This window comes from Triticum aestivum, chromosome 7A (genome assembly GCF_018294505.1).
Source record: "Triticum aestivum cultivar Chinese Spring chromosome 7A, IWGSC CS RefSeq v2.1, whole genome shotgun sequence".
Lineage (NCBI taxonomy): Eukaryota > Viridiplantae > Streptophyta > Magnoliopsida > Poales > Poaceae > Triticum > Triticum aestivum.
Genome location: NC_057812.1, coordinates 377,344,865 through 377,365,320, shown reverse-complemented (window position 1 = coordinate 377,365,320; position 20,456 = coordinate 377,344,865).

Genomic DNA, 20,456 nt, shown 5'->3' with positions numbered 1-20,456 from the left:
CTGTAGGGCGCGCCAGGAGGAGGAATACTCCTCCTAGTAGGATTAGGACTCCGCTTTCCAACTCCTACTAGGAGGAGGAAAGGAAGGAGGAAGGGAAGAAGGAAGAAGAGGGAGGAAAGGAGGAAAGGGGGCCCGGACCCCTAGTCCAATTCGGTTTGGGCTAGGGGGCCACGCGCCCTGCCTCCTCTCTTCCACCACTTGGCCCATGAGGCCCAATACTTCTTCCCCGTATTCCCGTAACTCCCCGATACTCTGAAAAATACCCGAATCACTCGAAACCTTTTCGATGTCCGAATATAGTAATCCAATGTATCGATCTTTACGTCTCAACCATTTCAAGACTCCTCGTCATGTCCCCGATCTCATATGGGACTCCGAACTACCTTCGGTACATCAACTCACATAAACTCATAATACCGATCGTCACCGAACGTTAAGCGTGCGGACCCTACGGGTTCGAGAACTATGTAGACATGACCGAGACACGTCTCCGGTCAATAACCAATAGCGGAACCTGGATGTTCATATTGTATCCTACATATTCTACGAAGATCTTTATTGATCAAACCGCATAACAACATACGTTGTTCCCTTTGCCATCGGTATGTTACTTGCCCGAGATTCGATCGTCGATATCTCAATACCTAGTTCAATCTCATTACCGGCAAGTCTCTTTACTCGTTCCGTAATCCATCATCCCGCAACTGACTCATTAGTTACATTGCTTGCAAGGCTTATAGTGATGTGCATTACCGAGAGGGCCCAGAGATACCTCTCCGACAATCGGAGTGACAAATCCTAATCTCGATCTATGCCAACTCAACAAGTATCATCGGAGACACCTGTAGAGCACCTTTATAATCACCCAGTTATGTTGTGACGTTTGGTAGCACACAAAGTGTTCCTCCGGTATTCGAGATTTGCATAATCTCATAGTCATAGGAATATGTATAAGTCATGAAGAAAGCAATAGCAGCAAACTAAATGATGAAGTGCTAAGCTAACGGAATGGGTCATGTCAATCACATCATTCTCTAATGATGTGATCCCGTTAATGAAATGACAACTCATGTCTATGGTTAGGAAACATAACCATCATTGATTCAACGAGCTAGTCAAGTAGAGGCAAACTAGTGACACTCTGTTTGTCTATGTATTCACACATGTATTATGTTTCCGGTTAATACAATTCTAGCATGAATAATAAACATTTATCATGAAATAAGGAAATAAATAGTAACTTTATTATTGCCTCTAGGGAATATTTCCTTCACTTTTAAGCAAGAACCATAGCATCATACAACATTAAGATTGTCACACTAGATCATCTTGGATCATATCATCGGCATACCATACATAGAACATACTTGGGATAGAAGTTGTTGCATTTTTGCTTAGTAGGTTGTGCACAAGTCTTCGTATCCGCCTATTGTGCAATCGTGCTAGCGTCTCTCTAGTGTTGTGCAACCAGATCATTTTCGTGGATTCCACATTTTGGCTCATCCTTGGTTGCATGACCCCATTCATCTCTTTGCGTGTGTGTTTCCGTGTACCATATTTTGCTATTGGTCCACTTGTTGCTTTGCAAACTTGCGAATCTTTTCCAACATTATTGAAGCTCACTAACAATTGCATCAAATTTTGTGCCACCATCCTAACCGAGCTCCACCATAAGCTTTTACTTGTCTAGGTGTGAGAAACTGACAAGAATTGGTACCAATTGTGCTATTTCCTTGTTCCACATTGGAGTGATCTTTGATCCATCTTCAAAAACGGTTAAGGTACATTTGGTATACGTTCTTCTCTTTCTCCCACTCACATATTTCCCTTGGAAAGATGGATAGGCCAAGTACTTCTACCAACCCACTCTTAATCGGGCAAGACAACGACATGAAATCCTACGTCACAAAGAGCCACCTCTTTGGTGCACAACGTGCTTTGCATCAAGAGCAACAAGAAATGAGCGAACACATCGAGAACCTCGCCACCGACTTGCGACTCTCCGAGCAATGTATAAGAGACTACTTTGACCACAACCTCGACGACCACAAGCAAGAGAATGATGCAAGAATGGACGAGATTCGTGCTTTTTTGCTCAACCGCTCTTCTTCCACTTCGTCCTCATCATGATGGAGCCGCTCAAGTCGGCACTCCGACTACACCATCTCCATCTCAAGTACACCGACATCGAACACTCTTCGTCGTGCTGCGCACCAAGATCGTCAAGCCAACCGCAACCCTCTACACGACAACAACTCCCAAGAACAACGACATTGTCAAAAACAAGCTAACTTTGCGCAAGCACGAGAACGACAACGAAAACGCCAACACGAAGAGGAAGAGCGAGCGCGACTACACCAAGAAGAACAAGATGCCAAAGCACAATGTCAAGAACAAAAATTGCGAGAAGCTCAAGCACTTGAGGCGCAACAAGCCCTCCGAGGATCAAGTCGAGCCGTAGCCAACCGAGGTCGACAAGCTCGTGCGAATAAAGAAGCGCTCCATGATGAAGTTCACGAACGAATATATCAAGCTCGCGTGCAACATCAAGCTCGACAAGTCCCTCCACAAGCTCGCCAAGAACATCAAGTTCAACAAGAGCAACAAGACATTGGAAATCTTCCACAACAAGAGCAAGGTGTGAGAGACGATCCTCCTCATCAAGGACGTCATCATCCCCGTCCCGAACACAATGAAGAGCAACGCTACGGCAAGCTAAAGTTCACCATGCCCAAGTTCAATGGAAGCAATGATCCCGAAGAGTACCTTTCATGGGCATTGAAGGTCGACAAAATCTTCCATTTGCACAACTATGAAGAAGAGAAGAAGATCGCGATGGCATCCCTTGAGTTCCAAGACTATGTCCTCGTTTGGTGGGAAAAGGTCATTGAGCGTCGAGAGGCAAAAGGTGAACCACCCATCACTACTTGGGCGCAAATGAAGGATGTCATGAGACCACGCTTCGTGCCAACCTACTACAACCGCGACCTCTTCAAGAAACTCCAACTCCTCAAGAAAGGAACCAAGAGCGTTGAAGAGTACTAAAAGGAAATGGAGATTGCAATGATACGAGCCAATGTCACGGAAGATGATGACCAAACTATGGCACGTTTCTTGAATGGACTCAATCACCCTATCAAGAAGATCGTCGACTTCCAACCATACTCAAACCTCATCGAGCTAGTGCATCAAGCTACCAAAGCGGAATGTCAAGTGCAAGATGACTTCAAGTATGCCAAGTTCTCATCCAAGTCCTATGGTTTCTCCAACACCCAAGCTTCAATGACTCCAACACCGTCTACCTCAACCAAGCCTTCTACAAGCAACATCGACAAGTCGAGTTACAAGAAAACTTCGACAACTACAAGTCATCATCCTACTACAAGTGATAGAGGCAAAGGTGTCCCGATGTTTTGATGAGATGGTGACTATCGTTTTTTGTGGGAGTCAACCTTGATGATCCGACTACGAATGTGCGAGACATCACGCCTTAGCAATCGCTAAACCAACTTCCGAGGGGTTATTGACCATGCCAGAGCACGATCAACCTGACCACAAGGATCTGTTTCCTGTGAGCAAACAAAGAACAATCAAGAAACAGAGATTGCAATCTGGATATTGCGAATATAAGATGAAAGTTTTATTGATCAAGGTGGGGTTCTGTTTCGTCTTGGTCTGGCTGTTGAACACAAACGAAGGACGCGAAGTTGCAGCTATGGCAAACTTTTAATCTAAACAAAACCTAAAGTCTAAACGATGCACTAAGGGCTGTATATATGGAGGAGAGAGGGGGGGATTTCATGGACCTTGGAGGAGGGGTCCGAAACCAACCCTAACTCTTGTTTCCACGCATACGGACTCTAAAAACTTCCTATAATCAAGTATTTTGAAATTACATGGGCCTGGCCCAAAAATAAGGTGACGCGGCACCTAGAATGGCCTCTGGACGAAATTTATGAAGTGGCATCTTGTATATTTCGTCCAAGGCTTCATGCACTCATTATGGTGGCTTCGAAGTCCTGAAATCATCATTTGTAACTCCGTTCTTGTTCCCCTTGTGCATGCCATCATCTCCATGCTTGAACTTGCTCCAAGGTTCATCTTTCTTGTCCAAGCTAGGCCCTTCATTTGTAAGCAAAACAAATGTATCCAATTTAGGCAGCATCATATTATCATGAACATTAGAATTGTTACCTAGAAATGAAAGTACCTGATAATTCAATTGGCGTGCGTGAGCTCTAGTTATTGGTCCAGTATGTATAGCAGCAGGGGTTGTGGGTGTAACAATGGTATTTATGTCCTCATCAACAAGCAACTTCAAGCCGAGAGCTTCACCATCATCGACCCAAACCGATGAGACCGTCAAGACAAGTTCCTTCAAATGCTTCACATGCGGAGGCCGAGGCCACAAGTCCTTTGAGTGTACCAACAAGCGGACCATGATCCTCAACAAAGATGGTACATACGACTACATGAGTGAAGGAGAAACGGAAGCACTTGAGCAAATCGCCATGCACCGGCAAGTGAACGATGAAGAGGAACAAGTATTTTGTGATGAAGATTCACGTCCCGCTCCCGTTGTCTCCAAGGTCTTGGTCCTTCAACATCACCAAGAAGAAGACCGCCACATATTCCATACCAAGGCCGGCATCAATGGAAGGTTCGTCAAGGTCACCATCAATGGAGGGAGTTGTCATAACTTAGAAAGTGAAGAACTTTGCTCCAAGCTCCACTTGCCCAAGACGAAGCACCCACATCCCTACAAAGTTCAATGGCTAAGCGACTCCGGAACCATCCAAGTCGAGCATAGAGTGCAAGTCTCCTTCAAAATCGGAGCTTACGAAGACACTTTGGAGTGTGATGTCGTTCCAATGACTGTTTGACACCTTCTTCTTGGACGACCATGGCAATTTGATAGAGGTGTCATCCACAATGGCCAGCCGAATCACTACATCTTCAAAATGAAGGGAAAGGAGTACACACTTTGTCCCATGTCTCCAAGCCAAGTGATCGCCGACAAGCAAGCCACCCATCATGGACATAATAGTGAGAGAGCGAACCACCAAAAAGAGAGTGAGCGCCACAAGCCGAAATTGAGTGTCTCCATGATGAGAGAAAATAAGAACCTAGTTCTATTTGCCACCAAACGTGAGATAAGAGAAGTGTGCGAGAACCCATCTATTGTGATACACTATATCCTTTTGGGCAAGGACGAGGCACCAAAAGCTAACACCTCTCACACTCTACCTTTAGTGTTGTCTTTTCGTTTGCAGGAATTCCAAGATGTTTTCCCCGACGAGCTACCTCCGGGTCTACCTCCACTACGAGGCATCGAGCACCGCATCGACCTCATCCCCAGAGCACCATTTCCAAACAAAGCTTCCTACCGCGTCAACCCCGAAGAAGCCAAAGAAATACAAAGCTCCTTGTGCCGTACCGGTGATTCTTGTGCCAAAAAGAGATGGTAGTTTTTGCATGTGTTCCGATTGTAGACCTATCAATGCTATCACCGTTCGCTATAGGTACACCATTCCACTCCTTGATGATATGCTTGATGAACTTAGCGGTGCCACTATCTTTTCCAAAATTGATCTTAAAAGTGGTTACTATGAAATCCGCATACAAGAGGGTGATGAATGGAAGACCTCTTTCAAAACAAAGTTTGGCTTGTATGAGTGGTTAGTCATGCCTATGGGTTTATCGGAAGCACCGGGTACTTTCATGCATCTTATGCATCATGTGTTTCGCCCTTACATTGGTGAGTTTGTTATGGTCTACTTAAACGATATCCTTGCTTTTAGCAAATCTATCAAAGATCATGTCACCCATGTCCGCACCATGTTGCAAACTCTTCGAAAAGAGCATCTATATGCTAACATGGAAAAATGCCTTTTTGGCATTGATAAGCTTGTTTTCTTGGGGTTTGTTGTGTCCTCTCAGGGTGTTCATGTTGATTATTCTAAGATCAATGCTATTCAAACTTGGCCCCAACCAACCAACTTGCAACAAGTGCATAGCTTCCTTGGTTTAGTCAGTTTCTATCGTAGATTTGTGAAGGACTTTAGCACCATTGCTTCACCTTTGCATGCTTTGAGCAAGAAGAATGCACCCTTTGTTTGGGGACCATCACAAGATTCCGCATTCAATGAGATTAAGAATTTTCTTACTCATGCTCCTGTGCTTGCATTACCCAACTTTGACCAACCCTTTGAGATTCATTGTGATGCTAGTGGTAATGGCATAGGAGGTGTGTAAACGCAAGAGAAGCACCCCATAGCTTACTTTAGTGAAAAACTTTCCGGAGCGCAACTCAATTACCCCATCTATGAAAAAGAGCTTTATGCTTTAGTGTGAGTTTTTAATGAATGGGAACATTATCTTCGCCCTCATGAATTTATCATTCATACGATCATGAAACGCTTAAATACCTTAAGGGTCAAACTAAGTTGAACAAGCGTCATGCTAAATGGAGTGAATTCATTGAGTCTTTTCCTTATGTCATCAAGTACATTAAAGGTAAGGAAAATGTTGTGGCGTATGCTCTTTCCGGCATATGCATGCTTGTTACTCAATTTTAATGGGATGTCATTGGCTTTGAGCACATAAAAGACTTATATGCGCATGATCCTACTTTTGCTATTCCTTATGCCAAGTGTTTGACGCATACCTCTTGGGATCGTTATTACATCAAAGAAGGAAATCTTATGAGAGCTAACAAACTTTGCATCCCCAAGTATTCTCTTCATTTGTTGCTTTTGCAGGAATCTCATGGAGGACTAATGGGACATTTTGGACGCGACAACACTTTCCCTACGCTCTCCAAGAACTATTATTGGCCCAAAATGTTTCGCGACGTCAACCGCTTCAGAAACCGATGCTCTACATGTACCAAAGCTAAGTCTAAAGCTCAATCCCATGGCCTTTATATGCCTCTCCCAATTCCATATCAACCATGGGAAGATATTAGCATGCCTTTTGTACTGGGATTGCCTAGAACTAGAAATGGGAAGGATTCGATATTTGTTGTTGTGGACCGATTCTCTAATCTGGCACATTTCATTCCTTGCAACAAAATAGACGATGCTTCACATGTTGCCAATCTCTTTTGTAGGGAAATACTCTGTCTAGAGGGAGTGCCAAAGACGATAGTCTCGGACCGCGACGTCAAGTTCCTAAGCTACTTTTGGAAAACCTTATGCGCCAAGCTCGGAATCAAGCTACTCTTCTCCACAGCTTACCACCCACAAACTGACGGCCAAACAGAGGTGACCAACCGCACACTCGCCTCTCTACTTCGCGTGCTAATAAAGAAGAACATCAAGGAGTGGGAGGAGTGTCTACCTATCGCCGAGTTCGCCTACAACCGCGCAAGACACTCAACTACCGGCTAGTCCCCTTTTGGGGTCGTCTACGGATTCAACCCATTGTCAACATTGGACATTCTTCCTCTACCACTCCAAGAGCGCATCAATATGGACGCAAGTGCACGTGTGAACCATCTCAAGAAGGTGCATGAAGGTACAAGGCACACCATCGAGCACCCAGTACAACGACTTGCGACCAAGCTCAACATCAACAAGCACCCCATGGTATTCAACATTGGTGATCTTGTGTGGCTAAATCTTCGCAAGGACTGCTTCCCTACCGAACGCAAGTCCAAACTCCTACCACGAGCGGATGGACCCTTCAAGGTGCTTGCACGCTACAACAACCAACACGAAAAGTACAACATGAGCGACGTCTTCAATGTCAAGGATCTCTCGCGTTACCATGGTGATGAAGAATTCGATCCGAGGTTGGATATTTCCCAAGGGAGGGGAGATGATGTAGAGCATCCCAAGATCATCCCCATGGACCTACCTACGTCTCCCACGACACCACTTGGACCAATGACAAGAGCACGAGCCAAGGCTATCGAAGATAAGGTGAACCTGCTCCTCTCCGAACTACCACTTTCTATGCATGAGACATTGCTAATACCTCAAGAGGAAACCCTAGGTGTGATCAGGTACTTGGAGGACAGCCACGGATTAGCTATGCCCAACGGACAAGACGGTGAGGACACCAAGCTCAATGGACAAGAAGAAGGACTACTCGAAACTCCTAGGCACAGGACCACCGGCGAACCCCGTACGTCCGACGAACTCCAGGCTCCGGACAACCGGCCCCCTCTGGATGACTGGAGCTACCACTCCCGAGCCAAAACGCTAGAGTTCCGAAGACCGTCGGATGACCGATGCCCCAGACATCCGACCCCGACCGGACATCCGACAGAAGCACACCCGAGCCGAATTTACGGATGCCTGACGAGCATCGGACGTCCGGACCGTCGCGAGCCTCCTGATGACCGGTAGCTTCCGGACGTCTGACGCCTGTGTGATGATCTCGTGTTGGGCTGAAGCCCATGTACCCCTTCGAACTCAAATACTATATATAGACCCCCACCTCCTCTTTTCTAGGGTTAGCGTTGTGATAACTCATATTAGAGATAGAGCCCCGCTCATCCACATCGGATCTACTCCACGAGGGAGACCGCGGCCCCTCTACGGAGAAGATCCCCTTGGATTCAAGAACCCCTTTTTGGGTGGCCCCATCAAGACCTCCTTTGGAGAAGAACCAGTTACCGTGTATCATCCCTTCTTGATCGTGGATCATGTATCTCCTTTTTTGTTCATGGATCTAGCACATGTATGATCATACTTGTTGGTTTGAGTGTTTATCTTGTGTTCCCCTTTGTAATTTCCCCTCGTGTTTCCCCTCGTGCTCTTCGTGTTCCTCACGAGATCCTCTTCTTTCATGAAAGATCGGCCATCTAGGGTTCCACCCTACATCACTATGGTGTTGATGTAGAATCCCTCTGTGATCGATTCCCCCTCCGGCATATCACTTGAAGAGGCCCCAAGATGGGATCTCACAGGTACAGAAGGTTGCTGCGTGGAAAAGTGGTTTTGTGGCTCTCTGGGATCGATCTAGGGTATAAGAGTATATATAGGCGGAAGAAGTACGTCGGTGGAGCTACGAGGGACCCACGAGGGTGGGGGCGCACCCTCCTGCCTCGTGGCCGCCTGGTGGCGTTCCAGACTTCAACTCCAAGTCTTCTGGTTTTCTTTCGGTCCAAGAAAGATCATCGCGAAGGTTTCATTCCGTTTGGATTCCGTTTGGTATTCCTTTTCTGCGAAACTCTAGAATAGGCAAAAAAACAGAAACTGGCACTAGGCCTCCGGTTAATAGGTTAGTCCCAAAAATAATATAAAAGAGCATATTAAAGCCCATTAAACATCCAAAATAGATAATATAATAGCGTGGAACAATCAAAAATTATAGATACGTTGGAGACGTATCACTCATCATAAAGTTTTATAGGGGTAGAAACTTCCAATTCAAGCTTTTCTTCAAAAGATTTCATCATAGCATCAACGATATGTTTAGTAAAAGCTTTGTTTTGATTATAAGCATGAGGACAATTCAACATGGATTGCAACAAGGAAATACAATCTATTAAACAACAATTATCATAATTAAATTCCTTGAAATCCAAAGGAGTCGGTTCATCACTACTTAAAGTTTTGACCCCTCCAATCCCACTTTTATGAAATTTTTGCATCTAGATCTAAAAACTCTGAATCATTGGGACGTATTTTATTTAATGTTGACTCATCTCCAGTCCCATTTTTATCAAGATTTATATTGGAAATAAAGATTCTATAGGAGTCACATCAATCACTGTAAGATCTTCATCATTATTTTCACAAAAACTAGAAGAATAAGCTTTTACCAATCTCGCTTAGCACACATCTTAGCGGTTCTTTATTTGCACTCATCAATGGAGATTATCATAGCCTTTAGAGATCCATTGATACCCTGCTTGGGTGGAATAGATCTAATTTTCAAAGGATCAACATCAATAGAAATTCTTTCCACGTTCCAAGCCAAATTATCAATCTTAAGCAATTTTTCTTCAACCAAAGCATTGAAATTCTTTTGCGAACTCATAAATTCTTTAATAGTATTCTCAAAATCAGAGGTCATCTTCTTATAATTTCCATAGGAATTTTTGTAGGAATTACCATAATTATTAGAGGAATTACTAGGACACGTCATAGGAAAATTAGCTCTATATATACGCGTTATTACCAAAATTGTTCCTACCAACAAAATTCACATCCATTGATTCATTATTATATTAAATCAAGTAGACAAATGCATATCATTAGGATCAATAGGAGCACTCTTGGTAGAAAATAGTTTCATAAGTTCATCCATCTTTCCACTCAAAATATTAATCTCTTTAATCGCATGCACTTTTTTACTAGTGGAAGATCTTTCGGTATGCCATCGAGAATAGTTAACCATAATATTATCTAGGATTTTAGTATCTTATCCTAAAGTAATTTCCATAAAAGTACCTCCTGCGGTCGAATCTAAAAGATTTCTAGAAGCAAAATTCAATCCGGCATAAAAAATTTGTATAATCATTCACAAATTCAAACCACGAGTAGGGCAATTTTGTATCATCAATTTCATCATATCCCAAGATTGTGCACCATGTTCATGATCAAGTTGCCTAAAATTCATAATATTGTTCCTAAGGGAGATGATCTTAGCGGGAGGAAAATACTTAGAAATAAAACCATCTTTACACTTATTCCATGAATCAATACTATTTTTAGGCAAAGATGAAAACCAAGTTTTAGCATGATGTCTAAGTGAAAACGGAAATAGCTTCAATTTAACAATACCATTATCCACATTATTCTTTTGCATATCACACAACTCAACGAAATTATTAAGATGGGACGCGGCATCTTCACTTGGAAGGCTGGAAAATTGATCTTACATAACAAGATTCGGCAAAGCAGCATTAATTTCATAAGAATTCACACTAGTGGCGGGAGCAATCGGAGTACTAATAAAATCATTGTTGTTAGTATTGGAAAAATCACACAGTTTGGTATTCTCTTGAGCCATCATGAAAAAGCAAGCAATCTAACACACGAGCACACAAAAAGCAACTGAAAAGACGAACAGAAGAAGGGCGAAAGAAAAGGCAAATCTTTTCAAAAATCATTTTAGAAGTGGGGGAGAGGAAAACAAGAGGCAAATGGCGAATAATGTAATCCAAGAGATGAAAGTTCAATGATGGGTACGTGGTATGTCTTGACTTGGCGTAGATCTCCCCGGTAACGGCGCCAAAAATTCTTCCTGCTACTTCATGAGCTTGCGTTCGTTTTTCCCTTGAAGAGGAAAGAGTGATGTAGCAAAGTAGAGATAAATATTTCCCGCAGTTAGAGAATCATGGTATCAATCGAGTAGGAGAAGAACGCACAAATCACCAATATCTGCACAAACAATCAAACACTTGCACCCAACGCGATAAAGTGGTTGTCAATCCCTTCATGGTCACTTGCAAAGGTGAGATCTGATAGAGATAGATAAAACTAAACAAAAGATAAAGTAAATATTTTTGGGTTTTTTGGTTTATAGATCTGTAAATAAAAGATTGCAAAATTGTAGATCGGAAAATTGTATGATGGAAAATAGGCCCGGGGGACATAGGTTTCACTAGAGGCTTCTCTCAAGATAGCAAATAATACGGTGGGTGAACAAATTACTCTCGAGCAATTGATAAAAAAGCACAAAGTTATGACGATATCCGAGGCAATGACTATGAAATATAGGCATCATGTCCGTGTCAAGTAGACTGACTCCTGCCTGCATCTACTACTATTACTCCACACATCGGCTGACTCCTGCCTGCATCTAGCGTATTAATTTCTTGAAGAGCAGAGTAACGCTTTAAGTAAGATGACATGATGTAGAGGAATAAACTCAAGCAATATGATGTAAACACCATCTTTTTATCGTCGATCGCAACAATACAATATGTGCCTCACTGCCCCTAATGTCACTGAGTGAGGACACCGCAAGATTGAATCCAAAGATAAGCACTTCTCCCATTGCAAGAAAAACCAATCTAGTTGGCGAAACCAAACCGATTGTTCGAAGAGAATTACGAAGATATCAAATCATGCATAAGAGAATTTAGAGAAAATTCAAATAATATTCATAGATAAGCTGATCATAAATCCACAATTCATTGGATCTCGACAAAGACACCGCAAAAGAAGATTACATTGGATAGATCTCCAAGAACATCGAGGAGAACATGGTATTGAGAATAAAGGAGAGAGAAGAAGCCATATAACTACTAGCTATTGACTCGTAGGTCCGTTGTAAACTACTCACGCTTCATCAGAAGGGCAATAGAGTTGATGTACAAGCCCTATGTGATCGAATCCCCCACCAATGGGATGCCAGAAAAGGCCCCTAGATGGGATCTCACGGAAACAAAAGGTTGCGGCGGTAGAAAAGTTTTTCCGTGGGTACTTCTGGTGGTTTGGTAATATATGTAAATCTATTGGAGGAAGATCTAGGTCAGGGTGTCACCAAGGGGCCCACAAGGTAGGGGGCGCGTCCTACCCCCTGTGCGTGCCCTCCACCCTTGTGACCACCTCGTGGCTCTTCTGACTTGCACTCCAAGTCTCCTGGGTGTCTTTTGGTCCAAGAAAAGTCATCGTGAAGGTTTTATTCCGTTTGAACTCTGTTTGGTATTTGCTACCTCTTGAGCACTGCGTTGGTTTTCCCTTGAAGAGGAAAGGGTGATGCAAAAAAGTAGCGTAAGTATTTCCCTCAGTTTTTGAGAACTAAGGTATCAATCCAGTAGGAGGCTGCGCACGAGTCCCTCGCACCTACACAAACAAATAAATCCTCGCAACCAACGTGATAAGGAGTTGTCAATCCCTTCACGGTCACTTACGAGAGTGAGATCTGATAGATGTGATAGGATAATATTTTTTGGTATTTTTACGATAAAGAGAAATAAAAGATGCAACGTAAAATAAATGGCAAAGGAAATAACTAAGTATTGGAAGATTAATATGATGGAAGATAGACCCGGGGCCATAGGTTTCACTAGTGGCTTCTCTCAAGAGCATAAGTTTTTATGGTTGGTGGACAAATTACTGTTGAGCAATTGACAGAATTGAGCATAGTTATCAGAATATCTAGGTATGATCATATATATAGGCATCACGTCCGAGACAAGTAGACCGACTCCTGCTTGCATCTACTACTATTACTCCACACATCGACCGCTATCCAGCATGCATCTAGAGTATTAAGTTCAAGAGAATAGATTAACGCTTTAAGAAAGATGGCATGTTGTAGAGGGATAAACTCATGCAATATTATATAAACCCCATCTTGTTATCCTCAATGTCAACAATACAATACGTGCCTTGCTGCCCCTACTATCACTGGGAAAGGACACCGCAAGATTGAACCCAAAGCTAAGCACTTCTCCCATTGCAAGAAAGATCAATCTAGTAGGACAAACCAAACTGATAATTCAAAGAGACTTGCAAAAATAACCAATCATACATAAAAGAATTCAGAGAAGATTCAAATATTGTTCATAGATAAACTTGATCATAAACCCACAATTCATCGGTGTCAACAAACACGCCGCAAAAGAAGATTACATCGAATAGATCTCCACAAGAGAGGGGGAGAACTTTGTATTGAGATCCAAATATAGAGAAGAAGCCATCCTGCTAATAACTATGGACCCGTAGCTCTGAAGTAAACTACTCACACTTCATCGGAGGGGCTATGGTGTTGATGAGAAGCCCTCCGTGATCGATGCCCCCTCTGGCGGAGCTCCGGAAAGGGCCCCAAGATGGGATCTCGTGGATATAGAAAGTTACGGTGGTGGAATTAGGGTTTTGGCTCCTTATCTGGTAGTTTGGGGGTACGTAGGTATATATAGGAGGAAGGAGTACGTCGGTGGAGCAACAGGGGGCCCACGAGGGTGCAAGGCGTGCCTAGAGGGGTAGGCGCGCCCCCTACCTTGTGCCTTCCTCGTTGATTGCTTGACGTAGGGTCCATGTCCTCTGGATCATGTTCGTTCCGAAAATCACGTTCCTGAAGGTTTCATTCCGTTTGGACTCCGTTTGATATTCTTTTTCTGCGAAACCCTAAAATAGGCAAAAACAGCAATTCTGGGCTGGGCCTCCGGTTAATAGGTTAGTCCCAAAAATAATATAAAAGTGTATAATAAAGCCCAATAATTTCCAAAACAGAATATAATATAGCATGGAACAATAAAAAATTATAGATATGTTGGAGACGTATCAAGCATCCGCAAGCTTAATTCCTGCTTGTCCTTGAGTAGGTAAATGATAAAAACATAATTTTTGATGTGGAATGCTACTTGGCATAATTTCAATGCAATTCTTCTTAATTGTGGTATGAATATTCAAATCCGAAAGGTTTAACACAAAAGTTCCATATTGGCATGGAAATAATAATACTTCAAGCATACCAACTAAGCAATTATGTCTCTTCAAAATAACATGGCCAAAGAAAGTTATCCCTACAAAATCATATAGTCTGGCTATGCTCTATCTTCACCACACAAAGTATTTAAATCATGCACAACCCCAATGACAAGCCAAGCAATTGTTTCATACTTTTGGTGTTCTCAAAAAATTTCAATCTTCATGCAATACATGAGAGTGAGCCATGGACATAGCACTTTAGGTGGAACAGAATGGTGGTTGTGGAGGAGACAAAAAAGGGGAAAGATAGTCTCACATCAACTAGGTGTATCAACGGGCTATGGAGGTGCCCATCAATAGATATCAATGTGAGTGAGTAGGGATTTCCATGCAACAGATGCACTAGAGCTATAAGTATATGAAAGCTCAACAAAAGGAACTAAGTGGGTGTGCATCCAACTCGCTTGCTCACGAAGACCTATGGCATTTTGAGGAAGCCCATCATTGGAATATACAAGCCAAGTTCTACAATGAAAAATTCCCACTAGTATATGAAAGTGATAACATAGGAGACTCTCTATTATGAAGATCATGGTGCTACTTTGAAGCACAAGTGTGGTAAAAGGATAGTAGCATTGTCCCTTCTCTCTTTTCCTCTCATATTTTTTTATTTGGGCCTTTTTATGGCCTTTTTTATTTGGGCTTCTTTGGCCTCTTTTTTATTTTATTTTATTTTTCATCTGGAGTCTCATCCCGACTTATGGGGGAATCATAGTCTCCATCATCCTTTCCTTACTTGGGACAATGCTCTAAAAATGATGATCATCACACTTTTATTTACTTACAACTCAACAATTACAACTCTATACTTAGAACAAAATATGACTCTATGTGAATGCCTCCGGTGGTGTACCGGGATATGCCATGAATCAAGAGTGACATGTATGAAAGAATTATGAATAGTGGCTTTGCCACAAATACAATGTCAACTACATGATCATGCGAAGCAATATGACAATGATGGAGCATGTCATAGTAAACAGAACGGTGGAAAGTTGCATGGCAATATATCTCGGAATGGCTATGGAAATGCCATGCTAGGTAGGTATGGTGGCTGTTTTGAGGAAGGTATATGGTGGGTGTATGATACCGGCGAAAGGTGCGCGATATTAGAGAGGCTGGCAATGGTTGAAGGAAGAAAAGTGCGTATGATCCATGGACTCAACCTTAGTCATAAAGAACTCATATACTTATTGCAAAAATCTACAAGTTATCAAAGAAAAGTATTATGCGCATGCTCCTAGGGGGATAGATTGGTAGGAAAAGACCATCACTCGTCCCTGACCGCCACTCATAAGGAAGACAATCAATAAATAAATCATGATCCGACTTCATCACATAACGGTTCACCATACGTGCATGCTACGGGAATCACAAAATTTAACACAAGTATTTATCAAATTCACAACTACTCAACTAGCATGACTCTAATATTACCATCTCCATATCTCAAAACAATTGTCAAGTATCAAACTTCTCATAGTATTCAACACACTCATAAGAAATTATTTATAAATCTTGAATGCCTAACATAATTAAAGAAAATTACCATGCTGTTTTGTAGGACTCTCAAAATAATCTAAGTGAAGCATGAGAGAACAATAGTTTCTATAAAACAAATCCACCAACGTGTTCTAAAAGATATAAGTGAAGCACTAGAGCAAAAACTGTATAACTCAAAAGATATAAGTGAAGCACATAAAATATTCTAACAATTTCTTAATCATGTGTGTCTCTCTCAAAAGGTGTGTACAGCAAGGATGATTGTGTAAAACTAACAAATAAAGACTCAAATAATACAAGACGCTCCAAGAAAAACACATATCATGTGGTAAATAAAAATATAGCTCCAAGTAAAGTTACCGATGGAAGTAGATGAAAGAGGGGATGCCTTCCGGGGCATCCCCAAGCTTTGGATTTTAGGTGTCCTTAGATTATCTTGGGGTGCCATGTGCATCCCCAATATTAGACTCTTTCCACTCCTTGTTCCATAATCCATCAAATCTTCTACCCAAAACTTGAAAACTTCACAACAAAAAACTTAAAGTAGAAAATCTCGTGAGCTCCGTTAGCGAAAGAAAACAAAACACCACTTCAAGGTACTGTAATGAACTCATTCTTTATTTATATTGGTGTTAAACCTACTGTATTCCAACTTCTGTATGGTTTATAAACTATTTTACTAGCAATAGATTCATCAAAATAAGCAAACAACACACGAAAAACAGAATCTGTCAAAAACAGAACAATCTGTAGTAATCTGTAGCTAACGCAAGATCTCGAACCCCAAAAATTCTAAAATAAATTGCTGGACGTGAGGAATTTATCTATTAAACATCTACAAAAAATTAACTAAATAGAACTTTCCAAATAAAAATTGCAGCAATTATCGTGAGCGCTAAAGTTTCTGTTTTTTACAACAAGATTAAAAAGACTGTCCCCAAGTCTTGACAACGGTTCTACTTGGCACAAACACTAATTAAACACAAAAAACACAACCAAAACAGAGGCTAGATAAATTATTTGTTACTAAACAGGAGCAAAAATCAAGGAATAAAATAAAATTGGGTTGCCTCCCAACAAGCGCTATCGTTTAACGCCCCTAGCTAGGCATAAAATCAATGATAGATCTAGGTATTGCCATGTTTGGTAGGCAATCCACAAGTGGCTCTCATAATAGATTCATAAGGTAATTTAATTTTCTTTCTTGGGAAGTGTCACAAGCCTTTCCTTAATGGAAATTGGAATCTAATATTCCCTTCCTTCATATCAATAATTGCACCAATCGTTCTAAGGAAAGGTCTACCAAGAATAATAGGACATGAAGGATGAGACTTGCCTGCTCCCTCAGCGTGCGCCAATCCGTGCTCCTGCATATGTGGCATGATTTGATTGGAACAAAATAAGGCCCGGCCCCACCCCCTTAAAATCAGGGGGGAGATGATTAGATTAGAAAGAAAAAAGAGAAAAATACAGCCGTAGGATGAAGTGGGAGCACGGATGGGAGCATGGGGAGGGAGCAGGCAAGCCGGATCCGGACATGAAGGATTGCAATCTATGTCAACAACAATAAAATCTATGGGCACATAATTCCTATTTGCAACAATAAGAACATCATTAATCCTTCCCATAGGTTTCTTAATAGTGGAATCCGCAAGGTGCAAGTTTAAAGAGCAATCATCAAAATTAGGGAAACCTAGCAAATCACACAGAGTCTTTGGAATCGTGGAAACACTAGCACCCAAATCACACAAAGCATAGCATTCATGATCTTCAAATTTAATTTTAATAGTGGGTTCCCACTCATCATAAAGTTTTCTAGGGATAGAAACTTCCAACTCAAGTTTTTCTTCATAAGATTGCATCAAAGCATCAACGATATGTTTAGTAAAAGCTTTATTTTGTCTACAAGCATGAGGATAATTTAGCACGGATTGCAACAAGGAAATACAATCTATCAAAGAGAAATTATCATAATTAAATTCCTTGAAATCCAGAATAGTGGGTTCATTAATATTTAAAGTTTTGACTTCTTCGATCCCACTTTTAACAATTTTAGCATCGAGATCTAAAGAATCTGAATTCTTGGAACACCGTCTAGGTAAAGGTGGATCATATTCAGTCCCATTATTATCAATATTCATATTTCAAAACAAAGGATTAATAGGGGACACATCAATAACTTTTAGATCTTCATATTTATCTTCCAAAAAAATTCCGGCTTAGCGGCCATCTTATAAACTAAGGTGGCTTGCTTATCCGAAACTTCAGCTATTAACTTCTCAAGATGAACAATCTGAGATTTTAAACCATCAAATTCTTTAGACATATCATCGAGCTCTTTATTCATATAACCCATAAAACTTTTTTGTTCTTTAAGCTCATTTCTAAAGAAATTGTTATGCTCAAATTGAAAAACCATAAAACTCCTGACGTTGCTTTCGATCTCTTCTAACATTTTAAGGTGAAGATCACCAAATCTAGGTAAAGCCATCGTGACAAGAAAGCAATCCAACACACAAGAAAACAAGAAACAGGCAAAAAGAGGCAAATAGAGAAAGAGAGGGAGGACGGAGAGAGAGAGAGAGTGCGAATAAAATGGCAAGGGCGAAGTGGGGGAGAGGAAAACGAGAGGCAAAGGGCAAATAATGTAATGCGGGAGATAAGGGGTTGTGATGTGTACTTGGTATGCCTTGACTTGCAACGGCGCCAAAAGTGACTCGTTGCCGGGAGTCAAATCTTGACTTGTCTTGCGCGAACCTCCCCAGCAACAGCGCCAGAAATCCTTCTTGCTACCTCTTGAGCACTGCGTTGGTTTTCCCTTGAGGAGGAAAGGGTGATGAAGCAAAGTAGCGTAAGTATTTCCCTCAGTTTTTGAGAACCAAGGTATCAATCCAGTAGGAGGCCGTGCACCAGTCCCTCGCACCTACACAAACAAATTAATCCTCGCAACCAACGCGATAAGGGGTTGTCAATCCCTACACGGTCACTTACGAGAGTGAGATCTGATAGATATGATAGGATAATTTTTTTGGTATTTTTATGATAAAGAGAAATAAAATATGCAAAGTAAAATAAATGGCAAAGGAAATAACTAAGTATTGGAAGATTAATATGATGGAAGATAGACCCGGGGGCCATAGGTTTCACTAGTGGCTTCTCTCACGAGCATAAGTTTTTACGGTGGGTGAACAAATTACTGTTGAGCAATTGACAGAATTGAGCATAGTTATGAGAATATCTAGGTATGATCATGTATATAGGCATGCATCTAGAGTATTAAGTTCGAGAGAACAGAGTAACGCTATAAGCAAGATGACATGATGTAGAGGGATAAACTCATGCAATATGATATAAACCCCATATTGTTATCCTCGGTGGCAATAGTACAATATGTGCCTTGCTGCCCCTACTGTCACTGGGAAAGGACACCACAAGATTGAACCCAAAGCTAAGCACTTCTCCCATTGCAAGGAAGATCAATCTAGTAGGCCAAACCATACTGATAATTCAAAGAGACTTGGAAAGATAACCAATCATACATAAAAGAATCCAGAGAAGATTCAAATATTTTTCATAGATAAACTTGATCATAAACCCACAATTAATCGGTCTCAACAAAAACACCGCAAAAGAAGATTACATTGAATGGATCTCCACAAGAGAGGGGGAGAACTTTGTATTGAGATCCAAAAAGAAAGAAGAAGCCATCTAGCTAATAACTATGGACCCATAGGTTTGAAGTAAACTACTCACACTTCATCGGAGGGGCTACGGTGTTGATGTAGAAGCCCTCCATGGTCGATGCCCCCTCCGGCGGAGCTCCGAAAAAGGCCCCAAGATGGGATCTCGTGGATACATAAAGTTACGACGGTGGAATTAGGGTTTTGGCTCCGTATCTGGTAGTTTGGGGGTACTTAGGTATATATATAGGAGGAAGGAGTACATCGGTGGAGCAACATGGGGCCCACGAGGGTGGAGGGCGCGCCTAGGGGGGGTAGGCACGCCCCCTACCTCGTGCCTTCCTTGTTGATTGCTTGATATAGGGTCCAAGTCCTATGGATCATGTTCGTTCCGAAAATCATGTTCCCGAAGGTTTCATTTCGTTTGGACTTCGTTTGATATTCTTTTTCTCCGAATCCTAAAATAGGCAAAAACATCAATTCTGGGATGGGCCTCCGGTTAATAGGTTAGTCCCAAAAATAATATAAAAGTGTATAATAAAGCCCAATAATGTCCAAAACAGAATATAATATAGCATGGAACAATCAAAAATTATAGATATGTTGGAGACATATCAGTATTCCTTTTGTGCGAAGCTCAAAAACAAGAGAAAAAACAGAACCTGGCACTGGGCTCTAGGTTAATAAGTTAGTCCAAAAATAATATAAAATCGCATATTAATGCATATAAAACGTCCAAAACAGATAATATAATAGCAGGGAACAATAAAAAATTATAGATACATTGGAGACATATCAGGCACCCTACCGCATCAACCCCGAAGAAACCAAGGAAATACAACGCAGTACAACAACTCAATCACAATGGACACGT